The following is a 12,965-nucleotide window of genomic DNA, read 5'->3' on the forward strand; positions in this document are numbered from 1 at the left end:
GTTTTTGAGTGCTCTGGTCACAGCAAGCAACATGATTTGATACTGCACACCACATTGCCATGTTTGCAAGGAAAGGTAATTGCTAGCAATTCAAAACAAACTTTGTACCACTAGCTGTTCTTCAGATGCTGCAGGGATGCTCAAAGGTTTAGACAGAGCCAGCTACCTTGATAACAAACGTCCTCAAAAGTTCCTAAAAACAGTACTTGTAGGGGAATACTAATCACCACCATTTCCACAAGCCACGGAGAGATCCACAAGCAGTCAATTTTACGAAATGGCAGCAAAGATTTTCTCAGAGCAGGACATCAGCCAGCATCTGGTACGTCACGCACGCACAACACTGCTCTCTATACATCTTCTTTCAACATATACAGAGACGAAGGATTTGCGTAGGCATCAGGCGTTATCACCAGTCCTCTATTTGGTGCTGTATTTCAGTATCAAAATAATAGAATCTGTTGATTTATGCAGCAGACCTCAGTTTCACACAGGACAATCAGCAGTATGCACAGCGAAGCCATATTGACAGGCCCTTCATTAATACTACAAAAAGCTCTGAAATTTGGCCCTGAAGTAAACACACATTTACTCAGAAGGACAAAGCAATCATTTCCATTTCAAAAGACATTTTCTGTGTTCAGGTCAGCTCAATTGCTTGTATCTAAGTAATATTAGTCAATATTGCCTCAAGTGCCAAGGTGCTCACATAGTTCTGCCTTGCCACGCTGGTGGCACCAATCACAGAGAAAAAGTCACATTTTAGAATTAAAAAAAAGTCACCAGAAAGAAAGCAGGCAATGGAACAGAGCAGCTCAGTCCCAAATTAAGAAAGGCTTCATGCTCAAAACAAAGGTGGAAAGGGATGAGTCACTTGTTAAGTAGATTTTAAAAGGAAAACACATCAAAACAGGTATCAGGCCTAGCTAACCAACTCAAGCACACTCCGACTAAAACCACCCAAATCACCAGCATGCCTCACTAGCTTGCCAGCCTTATCCATGCAATAAGGCACCATCATCTGCCTTTTGTTTTGGGATTTACCCAAACACAGCCACTCAGCTGTGTCACTGCACAGCACAGGTAGCAGCCTTCGTGAATTCCTTTCAGAGTTAATAAATGAAGTACAAAACAACGCTCCACAACGGCTTTCCCAGCCACCTTTATGCTTTTTCAATTTCAACTGGAATTCATTACACTGCCCACCCAGACACAGGAAATCTCTGCTCCAGCTGTCCTTGCTCACCCCAAGTGCTATCACAAGAGGATGAGCACATCCACCTCTAGCTTAACAGCACTGTGCAGCCACCCCTTTAGAGAAACCTAATCTCACTTTCCACCCTGCCCTCCCCCTGGCAGACACCACCTCCTCCTCCTCCATTCTGTATTCCTCCCCTCCCTCTTCTTCTACGCTCTCGCCCCAATTATTCATATTTCCTTATTTACCCATAATTTGCAGGTTACACATCTACTTCAGGACAGCCTTTCCAGAACCTGGAAAGCATACTAGAGGAAAAATCCAGACTCTGAAGCACTTCCTATGCTCACTGCAGCATACCAATCCATGATTAACTATAAATCTTAAAATTCTGTATATGCACTCGTACAAGAAAAGCTCACATACACCTTTGTAAAGAAAAAAAAAAAGATGCATTTAGTGTTACTCTTTAAAACTCATTACTCCAGAGAGCATCAAGCAAGCAACAAAATGAAACCACAGTATCAGAAAGCACATCAGATCACACGACTCTACTGCAAACCTCCACTTCTTTCTGTCCTCAGACACAGTCAAGTCCCCACATTGGCTCTGGGAGAGAAGCTGCTGTAGTCTGGTAAGGGCTCAGGTCAAAGACTCCAGCTAAGACAAAGCACAAGCTGTACACACACGCCTTGTACGCAGACTGCATTATTCCTGCAACCATCAATTCTGACTCTTGCAGTGAACGGTCAACTTTATCTACGTAATTACTCTCACACAATACAGAACACCAGCAGTTCAAATTAAGACTATTTCCCATAAAAGCACTGCTTACTCTTACCCTGCACCTCAAATTCATTTAAATTCACAGGGCTGGTATGGTCCACATCACTGATTCAAATGTGTTCCACCCTACACTGGGTGTGAGTGCCAGGCAAGGGCTCTGAATTCAAACCACATGCCACGTTTTCCTATCAGGTGACCCGATCCTTCAAGCTTTCTGGCAGTGGGAACAAAACGGAGTGCAAATAACCCCAGGCCTCACTGGAGCATAAAGCAGAACCTGAACTGCCCAACAGGGGACCTGGAAAAGCCTGAGGGTTTTTGGTTTTTTTTTTGTGGTGGTTTTTTTTTTTTTCTTTCTAAAGGAAGAAATTGCCATTAAAAACATTGAACTGGCCCACTGGAAGTTCTTTATGTACAAAGCGACTACCACTTCTCTCACACAGTTGTTTAATTGCCCCACCCCATCAAACACTTCAGGATTACACCTTTAAAGGACCAAAATACATTTTAGCACACCTTTAGGTAAAGGGATCCCCTCACCCTTTTTTTTTTTAATGGGTATATAACTTTATCTTTAAATACTGAAATAAGATAGCCTAAGTTTTAAACATATTTAGAGTCTTAAGCACAGGCCTCCGAAGTCTTACCAGTGGGAAAATGGAGTTGTTGAATAAGTTATTTTACTTGGATTAGTAGGCTTTCTAGATTAGCTGGATGAGCTACTTTGTTTTCCACTTCTAAGAGGCCCACAGAACACAGCTGAAAACAAGCTCATTTTTAGGGAGCTTAGATGCACTATCCTGCGACCTACCCTTCCACAGGAAAAGCTTTAAGGATGCATACATCATTGACTTCTGGTTTAAAAGTAACTTAGTCCAATATGAGATACAACTACAGAATAACTCATCCCCAGAGTGCAATGCCAAGGGAGGGAGAAACAAAGAAGTTACAAGGGGGTTGGGTTTGTTCCCCCTCCAAAGGAGCCTAATAAAAGGAAGTCTACATATACAACACCCAGCAGGACTAGAAAACACTCCAAATAGTTTTAAATATCTGAGGGAATTGAAACAGACTGGAAAGCGCTGAAGTCATCCCAGTTTGAGTGCAGTGAGTGGATTTTGAGCCATGTAATCGTGAGCCATCTTGCCAAGCCCAGAGAGGAGAGCTGATAAAGACTGGAAATGTAATGCAAGCCAATATGACTTAGTTCTGTTCAACAAGATCTAAAGACTTCTTAAAAAAAAAAAATCACAACACTGAATTGATTTAATTTCTCAAACATCTCTGTATTGTAATCAAAAACTTCAGTAAAGTACCTGTTAACTGATCATACTTCTAATATTTGTTGGATTTTAACCTGTTCAGCATGTCATCACATCAGCAGGATTTCACAGAACTCAGCAGGATCCCGGAAAACTAAGAGCTAGCATCCTGGAAACTGTGGATTACAAAGCCTTGTAAACTTTGCCAAATTCATCAGATGGTCCTATTCCAGACTGAATAGGCCCATTTTACAGAATTTTGCTTTGAAGCTCAGTTACACTTTCATAAAAGACAGCCAATCTGCATTTAGGATTAATCCCAAAAAGTGGTTACTGAGAGATACAAATGTTGCAATGAACAGTTAACTGAAGTCTCCAGTGGGATATTGTAGGTAATCCTTCCCAGTGCAAAGGAAAGTTTGAAATATCGCACTTTCTCCACACAGGCCTGTACACACACCAGAAGACAGTGACAGATGGCAAAAGGCTGAAGAAATCCATGGTACCTATGGCAGGTTCCCATTTACTAAGCACAAGTTGCAAGAAGTGCTGTCCCAAATGTACCCTGACACTGAGGGCCACAACCCCTCTTGTGCAAGCCTAATTTTCCCATTTTAATGGCAAGCACATGAAGTGTGGTGTTATTATGAGAGCTCCTTAGTTTTAAAAACTGCCTGTAATGCAGAGTAGTTGCAATATATTCTAGCAGCAACATGAACTACTGACTGTGAAGAATTAAGCGAAATTTTGTGGGTCTTTGTACACAATCAGTGTTCCATCCCAAACAAAGAGGTAAGAATCTGTACGATCTTGCCTTCCACTCTTGCCATACAAGCAATTTGATGCAGAAACCACAAGCCTTTTATTTTTAAGCTACTGAAGTCTGTTTTCAGGTTAAAATGTGTACATTCTCCTAGCCAAAGGAAACCAAGCTGTCAAATCTGTCTACACATCCTGCACTAGTTTCCTGTCGAGCCTCAGCAGCACCATGACTTCCTCTTTCAGGCGGGACTGAAACTGCTGCCATTTCATCACAGGTACCGGCTAAACGCAGCTTGCTGCAAGCGACTACCAGCTGATGACCAAGAACCATTTCATGATGTTCTTCAGTACACACCATTAACTCACAAGTCAAAGCTTAACCAGTCTATCACAGCTTCCAGACCCTGTTCGGAAGCCCGCTCCACATTCCAAGAAAACAAACAGCCATTTCTGAAAACTAAGAATAAGACCTTCCCCCCCCCCCCCGCACAATGTAATTCTACAGGTTATTCATCTAACTCCTGTGGGGTCAAAGCACTCAGGAGGAGTCCACAATGAAAGGAACAATATTCACAGGATTTTACTCATGATATCTGTTAACCACTCTTACCCTTCCACACTATTTCCATACCTTATAAAACACACACGTTTCTAAGAGTGTCTGTTTGTATTTGATAATTCGTTCCTAGATTAATCACATCCATTTCAAGGCACCCTTACCCTACCATTTTGAGGTCCTTGCCCTCTGCCACCTCCCCTATCCCTACTACAAACTAACACTTTTGCTTTTCAGAGTGACAAGTCTCCCAAATCAGGGGCACCAAAGAGAGATAATCAGCTACTATGATCCAAGCAATCAGGTTTTCCCCACCAGAGATACCTACCAGCATTATATGGAGAAGGTACCAATTGCATGCCTGTATTACAAACCTGGTGCAGCAAACACTTCATCACAAAGATCACTGCATACAACACACCACTTCTCTGCAAAGATCACAAACCACTAATGAAGAGACCGCACAAGTTCAGCGGTCAGCCATAGAGTTAAAAGACCTTGGACCTCTTGGTACACTGATATTGTCACAAACCTATGATGCAAAACACCAACAGAAGCCGCGCTCTGATTAAGAGCTGAACTCCAGAAAGACTAACCAGCACAGAAGGCAAAACTGGTTTCAAGAGCAGTATTACCACAGCCAGTATTCTCCTCTGCAGGTGTACAGTAGCCATTTACAGAAGTTATCTAAATCTTCCAGCCCAAAGCCCACCTTTCAGCCTGCTAGGAATAATCATCTTCATAGAGATCTCACCCCAGAACTAAACACATCTGCCACTTCTATGCTAGTAATGTGGTAAATGAAATTTAAAATATATTATGCCTTAAACCACCTGGTGCCCAAGATCACCTGCCTGTCTTTCCCACAGCTCAGACTGCTGCAGGCACACAAGCTATATACAGAAATGCATTTGCTCCCCAAGGTTCCAAACTGAGCGTAAGGCCTGGGTATTTAATTTCTTAAACAGAGCTTAGAAAGGCTGTCAAACTACAAACCAGCACAGGAGCTGCACTTCCTTAGAACAAGGCAAATCATGAAGTCCAAGGCAAAACCTGCAAAAAGCAGAAGGGACAGGCTGAAGAAACAATCTTGTATCGCATCGGTTCACGATCTTGAAAAAGATATCCTTCTTTTTAAGCACTGGTTCTTTGTTGTGGGTTTTTTTTTTTTTAACTGCCACTAACAAGTCAGACAATCCTTTAAATCCTATCTCAGAATTTGCCCTCCACGAGGGAAAACTAGCTCCAAAAAACAGCACTGCTATTCAGTTTATATGGAAGGTGTCTAATTATGAGATATACGGCCAAAAAAGCCCAGTTGGTGTCAAGAACAACACAAGAATTTGGGTAAAGATCCAGATCTGCAGCCAGCAGGTCTCAATCTGAAGCTGAAGAGGCTCACAGCAACAGAGCACACTGGCAGGCTCCATCTTATATGCCTGCCTACACCCAGTCTCAGCCCGGTGTCGGACACAAGAATGGGAAACATTTAGAGAGGCCCACAAAAGCAAACTGTATGAAGAGACATGGGACCACCATCACTGATATAACTGGAACAGCACCATGACAGACCTAACTGAGCTCTCAGGCTGATGCTGTTCTTGAAACCCACAAAATCTGCTATCATTATGGGAATCCCTGTTCAAGATAAAGTATGTGTCTGGAATCCTGGCAGACAAGTCTGCCACTCGACAGAGCATGTGTATCACAACACCTCTGTGGTTTTGAAGCACCCATTTCTGGACAAGTTACTAGGAATTACCAAGGAAGAAGTAAGAGATCTCTTCTCAAAATGCAAGTGTCTGAGATCAACTGATATTTTCTACACTTAATGCAACCTTCTTTGTCTAATTATGTAAGAATTGACAGCTACTTGCACATCTTTGTAAAGGCTCCTCGCAACAAACTGGTAAAGCAGAGACATACACAAGATAGGAAGTGAAGACAGCTGGGTGGGGGAATTTTAAAAGCCTAAACCTAAACTACCAACACGTTTCAAGTTCTATACCTTCAAAAAAAGAAGGGGAAAGCCATGTCATCCCATTTTAGTCCCCAGTTCAAAACAAGAAAGCTGCCCATGCAGCCTGGTCAGAGAGTATGACTCAGCAGGCTCATTGCTGCCATACCAGTTACACTGTGGTGCAGCCATGCCTGCATCTACCCACCTGCCTCAGCACTGGCATTGCCGGTCCATCCCACTTCACAGCTCAAAACGACCACCTTAACTTTATCACAAACAACAGAAAAAAGCAAAAGTGTCAACTTCTCTGTTATCACATCTGGCTAAGGTTACACTGCCAAAACCAGCAGTCAGCACTGGGAAAACCTGCCCCAGATTAAACACTGGGAAGTATGTGGGCTTACATTAAGTCCTTTTTCTGTCAAAGGCATTTTAATCTTACATTATTGGCTCTTCACTTTCATACTCTACAGGAAGCTGGTTTACTCTACCGTGTAACAAAATCCTGTTCAGTATTTTAATACCACAGTAAAAAACCTACCTTTATTAGCTTAGTCTCTTACTGTTAATATTTAAAAAATACAAGCTGTACCTATACTCCTGTTCACACATACTACCAAATCATGGCACACACTAGCCTTGATGTTTCTCTCCCCATACCCATGGCCAACTACATTTAACAGTGGTAAAACAGACACTGGCATAAGTTCCTCTATTTTGAGGCACATTTTTGCATAATGGGAAGCACCCTGCATGCACATCAGTTGCAAAAGATCGCTCCTCATTCCTGTTACGCTCAAAGAATAGGACAGTTGTGGGTGCTCCATGCACACAGCCTGAAGGGTGCCTTGAGGAAGCAGTGTGTTCAGCAGGGACAGCTCAGGCCAAGTCGCAACATATTGTCTGAGGCCTAAGGAGATGAAGCTTTCTTAAACAACATTCCCAAAGCAATTTTTCCCAGCCACTGAGCTACCTCGGTGTTTCTATTAAAACTAATGAAGTAGCTGGAAAGCTCACTAACACCAGGACTGAAGCAGGAGAGGTTGCCCTGCACTCACCTAACCAGAGGAAAGAACCAGAGCAGCTGGAACCACCCTCTCTTGCACGGCAGAAGACAAGCGACCCGCAGCGCCATGGCTGTGGCCAAGGCAGCAGGACCAAGAGCCTGTTGGGCAACTGGCAGCTTCTCAGCAGTAGGTAAATGCAGAAGACACTCAAGAAGAAGTAACAGCCCCCACTTCAGGACATGGAAGAAAAGGATCCTTCTGAGAGGAACTAAGCCTTTAGCTCAAGCAACACTTAAAAGCACTAACAAACAAAAATCACTAAACTCGAGCTAACTGCTCAAACGCACCAAGGTGAACCACAACCAGAGCATGCCTGCTGTCAAATCCAAGCCCAGTACGCAGCCCTCCCACAACAAGCCCTTTTGCATTCAGCTGTTTACCAACCACAGCTGGCCCAACACAAACAGCTACACCAGTTGATGAAGGGGCAGATGCCTTCTTTCCTCACATCCAAAGCTGCAGGAGCATTTTTGTCATTTTTTTCCCCAAAACAGAACACTCATCATTGGCCAAAAACACAGCACAGCATCTTTCAACTTGAGAAGAGCTGAGCAATTCAAAACAGCTTGTTACAAAGCAAGACAATTCTGGCAGCCATAGCTATTGCTGCGAGTCTGGCACCACAAGTGACAGCAATCGTCTCCCGCTGTACCCGGTAGTCTGCCTCTGGGCCTCAACTAGTCCCACTCCACCACAGCGTTTAAGGTTTGCTCTAACACTGTACTAGCTTGGTAAAAACCTTCACCCTGCCATAGTTTGGTCTACACTTAGAAAACACACACTGATACTACGCAATCTGACCAGAGGCAAAGAAGTCTTAATACAGACGAGGGCAGTATCCGCACACCACCTCCAGACAGAACGGCTCAAAGGAAGCCTCTGCATTACTTTATTAAAAAAAGGTTTTGTTCTGGGTTTTCACGAGACAAGAGAACAGTGCATGGAACAACTCTCATGCTAGGAATCACACCATAACATTCAAAAGTAATGGGGTGAATTAGCAGTACAAGAGCTTAAAATAGAACAATGGGTTTTAAAAGCTTTTGCAAAACTGTCTTCTTTGTAAAATGTTACTTGCTTAAAAGAAAAGTCAATACATCTTCAAGAAAAGAACAGTTGCTTTACAATTGAAAAAACAGGCCAAACAGTATTTTGAAGTTTTAAAACTCTTTAAAATAGAAGTCACTATCTGAAACTCAAAGGGAAGATTACAAAGATCCATTACATGACAGCAACATTGAAACTCTTGCTTCTCATATTCACTATTTTCAGTTTACTGCACACCCAGGACTGGATAAACAAACCCAGTTCTTCCACGCAACAACAATCTAAAGGATCCACCACCAGAAGTTGGGAATATCTTGCCTTAACACCATTTTTGTCACTTATCTCAGGCATTTACCTGCATACCATCATAAAGGTGCGGTAGGGGCTGCAAGAGGCAGCTAACTACTACATATGGATGGCCATACATACTCAGGGAGGAATAACTTTGTGCCAGGCTTTAGCCATAGGAGATACTCTGGTGAAAGGGTTTTACCTGCCATTTCTCAGGGTAATCCTTTCTGATGGATACCCTTAGCTAGTATGGTGTAAGCTATTTTAAACAGGGCTTGAAGGAAGCCACCTAGTTAAATGATGATAGGCTGCAGAAGTGTAAAGATACTTTAAATTTCTTTAAAACTTCAGCATAAAAGCTTATCTAATCAATACATTGTTTTATTTGTCATCTATTAAATACTAAAAATTGGGGGGTTTTCACCTGTATTTAGCATAATGGTGTGAGAGGAGCCAAGGCAGAAGTCTACAATACGCTAAGTGGTTAAAGAGAGCTTCTTGCTACCTGGGTACCAGAAACCAATTTCACTTCCATTTAATTTGACAGCACCTTCATCTTCTACAAGAAAAGGTGCTGTTCTTTCCTTGAGAACAGAGCCTCAAGAGCGAGGATAACTACATCCCCCTACAATTCCTCCTTACAGGCTATTACTCTAGAAGCTCGGATCATTGAAATTCATATGATCAAGCCTAATGACAGCATGAAAGCTTGGCTGACCACAAAAGGCAGGCAGAGGAAAGAGAGGGCTAAAATACACAAGCCCGCAGATGACTTTTAAAAGCTGTGAGCACTCACATTAGCGTAAAACAGATTACACACACCTCAACTGCAATGATGCATATTCATTTATTGCACAAGTTCTCAGGAGCCAGAAGCAGAGTTGGAACCCAGCTACATCAACATGCTGTATTAACTTTGAAGCTTGTAGGGTAACAGACAGCTGTTGAAAAGATTTTAATTAAGATATCCAGCTGTCTATGCTCATAAGACTTTGAAATCTATTTTAGTACTACAGCTGCATTTTCACCAGAAGGAACTTTTACATCAGGATTAGCGGTCAACTTCATGCTGCACTTCACATCAGCCTTTCACATGCTTTACAGGAAAGTAAGAAAAGCACAGTTGTACACTCATCAGGGAAATCCCTAGGAGTTTCAGATGGTCTCCATTTCTATTTATTATTGTTCTTTTAGGAGAAGATCTACAGTTTCCATTTTAGATACTCTAGACACTCTAGGACTTCCAAAACATTTCTATTTAACAGTGAAAACACAGTAAGTGCCATCAGTTTCAGGCAAACAAATAACCCCAAAGCAGGGCATATAATGAACTAAGAGCATCAGTTGCAGGTCATGAATAATGAACTTCAAAGTATGCAAATCTAATGATTAAAATTTCTGCCTCAAACATGTTACCAAACTGCAAACATGTTTTATCTTGCATCGCAATAGTTTTTATTCCCTGCCAAGACATAAAAATCTTTTTCCTCATTGTTACTGAAGCATACAAGTGAACAATTTAAACACAGAATCATTTCTACAGTTAGCGATATACTGATTCATGTCTTACGTGCATCCATAAGACCTGTTTCAAATATACATTTGTCTATACTGCCTTCCCCATAATCCTATACTAACAAGAAGGAACAGTTTACAAAGCAGAACAACAGCTTTGCCACGTATAGCTAGCAGAATACAAAGGCTTTCTATCTAAAGTTGGTTTTGCATAAGACCCTTTTGCTAACTGAAAGAGAAAAGCTTTAAGTGCTTTACTGAGTTATTCCAATTAGCAATATGAGGAGCTTGATCCAGGTTTTAAATACCCTTCCAAAAAAAAAAAAAAAAAAGAGGGCTTTTGGGGCACTGCAATTTAACACTTTGAATAAAGACAGCTAGCACCTCCGTTCCTAGGAGAGAAGAAGCACAGATGAACACGAGACAAAGACAATCACAGATGGCCAGACCGAACTACTTCTGACTACACAGTTGTCATCTAACATGGCCTCCTCATTAAGGCCTTGTCTTCCCTGTGCTTTTGTCAAAAGAAGGTAGCAAAGCTGCTCTGGCTCCTCTGGCTGCAGTACCCACACAGACAGGGCAACAGGAGTTCTGACCATTTTGCAATTCTTCAAGCACAGGTTTCACAATGCCGGTTGTTATGTTACAGCTACCTGGCTATACGAGTGTCTCCCACTGTTGCTACCAGCTCCAAGTTCTACCCACTTATAGGGAAAAACACTAAGTCCAGATCACTAAAGCAAACCTTTAAAACACAGCTAGGTGACATGCTGCTGTAGTCTTGATGAGATTTCAAAGGAGAAAAAGAAACGCGTGTCAACACCAACCCTCGAAGTAGCACTGGCTCCCACCCTAGTCAAAACCAGCGACATCACTGGCACTGTGAACAACAGCTTCGGGACGGCCTTCAAGTAAGGCAACGACCTCACTCACACCTACGGAGGCAAAAGACAAGAAGCACTTCCCAACTCCTCCTCGTGCAGGAACTGACTTTTGCAGTGCAGACAGCTTAAGCTAAGCCTTTCACAGGCCCTGCACCCCGCTGCGGCTCAGAGCTACTATGGTGCCCGGCGTTGCTCGCCTGAAAGAAGCCAGAGAGCCCAACCCGCAGCCCCACAGGCACAAGCTGACCCCCGGGGTTTTTCCCCACAGCCCCCGAGTGCAGCCAAGCCGCACCGAGGAGCGGGAAGCCGCCGCCGCAGCCAGGGCAGGGCAGTCCCCGCGGGGAGCGAGGCCCGGGTCCCCGAGATGGCCGATGCACCCAGCCCAGGAGCGGGAGCGCTTCCTGCCACCGCTCCCGAGCGCCGAGGGTCGGGCCCCCGCCCGCCGCGCCAGGAAGCGGGGGAGGGGAGGAGGCGGAGGCGGCCCGGCACCGCCGCCCCCCGGCAGACCCGACCCCACGAAGGCCGAGCCCCCCCCGCAACAGGCACCGGGGGAGCTCCGCGCGAGCCCGCACCCCCCCCGCGGCGCTGGGAAGCGCCCCCCACACCTCGCTGGCCGCTGCCCCGGGAGGCCCCGCCCGCACACCGCGGGCCCCGGGAGGGCGGCTCCCGCACGGCGGAGGCACCGGCCGGCGGTGCCGGGCCGGACGACGGGGAACAGGGGGTGGGTGGTCGCGGCGGTACCGTGCCCGCCCCGGCGCGGCCGCTCACCTCAGAGTCTCCGCCGGGCGTTGGCAGCTCGCTGCGGGGTCTCCTCGGCTCAGGCACAGGGGCACGCTGCCGTGACGTCACCGCGCAGCGGACGCCGGGCGGGGCGGTGGCGCGGCCGACAGGGAAGGGGCGGGGCGTGCCAGCCGAGCAGCGCCCCCTGCCGGCCGCGCCCCGCGCCACCGCGGGAGCGCACCGCCCCCGGCGGGAGCGCGCGCCGCTGCCTGCAGGGCGGTGCAGGGCGCGGCGGGGGGGGCCCGGCTGCTCGCACCCGGGGGGCCCCGTCCACCCGCGGGGAGGCCCTGGGCCATGCCCGCAGCAGCCCCCGTGCCAAGCGTGCACCGCCGTGCATGCACCCCGGGGGCCGCGGGACCCCCCGCCCTGCACCTGTACCGCCCTGCATACACCCCGGGGGCCGTGGGACCCCCCCCTCCGCACTGCCGTGCATGCACCCCGGGGGCTGCAGGAACCCCCACCCCGCACCTGCACCGCCCTACATGCACCCTAGGGACTGCAGAACCCCCCACGCTGCACCTGCACCACCCTGCATGCACCCAAGGGCTGCAGGAGCACGTGGAGGGCACAAAGTCTCCCCCACAGGGTGCACGTGCACCCCTGCATCACTGTTTCCAAATTCCCTCAATTTTTTCATCCTTTTTTTTTTTCCTGCCTGGAGCTGGAGCTGAAACAAAAAGGGCCAAAGAGCCACAACTCCTCTTGCTGGGAGACGACCCTGCAGTGCAGTGGGCACTCATGGGGGGTTATAACCAAATCCTCCTAAAACCCCCAAATAAAATAAAAGCTACCCTTCAGGAACAAGAGCACAAGAAGAAAATCTCCTGGTGCTGCCAATTTGAAAAGCGGGAGCC

The 12,965-nt window shown here is 45.9% G+C and overlaps 1 protein-coding gene across 2 annotated transcripts in view; it reads right to left on the reverse strand.

The window, feature by feature from the left end:
- The window catches only part of CDC42 (cell division cycle 42), a 30,334-nt gene extending 18,143 nt beyond the window's left edge, over positions 1–12,191 (reverse strand). The window contains exon 1 of one of the 2 annotated variants that reach the window (XM_075520640.1): positions 12,100–12,191. The gene's annotated coding sequence lies outside the window, so the exon portion shown is untranslated. Of the gene's footprint in view, positions 1–11,936; positions 12,071–12,099 lie in introns of those variants that run through there. The other variant, XM_075520641.1, reaches the window with a different exon arrangement.
- Positions 12,192–12,965: the final 774 nt, after the last annotated feature.

Source organism: Mycteria americana, chromosome 18 (assembly GCF_035582795.1).
Source record: "Mycteria americana isolate JAX WOST 10 ecotype Jacksonville Zoo and Gardens chromosome 18, USCA_MyAme_1.0, whole genome shotgun sequence".
NCBI classification, from domain to species: domain Eukaryota; kingdom Metazoa; phylum Chordata; class Aves; order Ciconiiformes; family Ciconiidae; genus Mycteria; species Mycteria americana.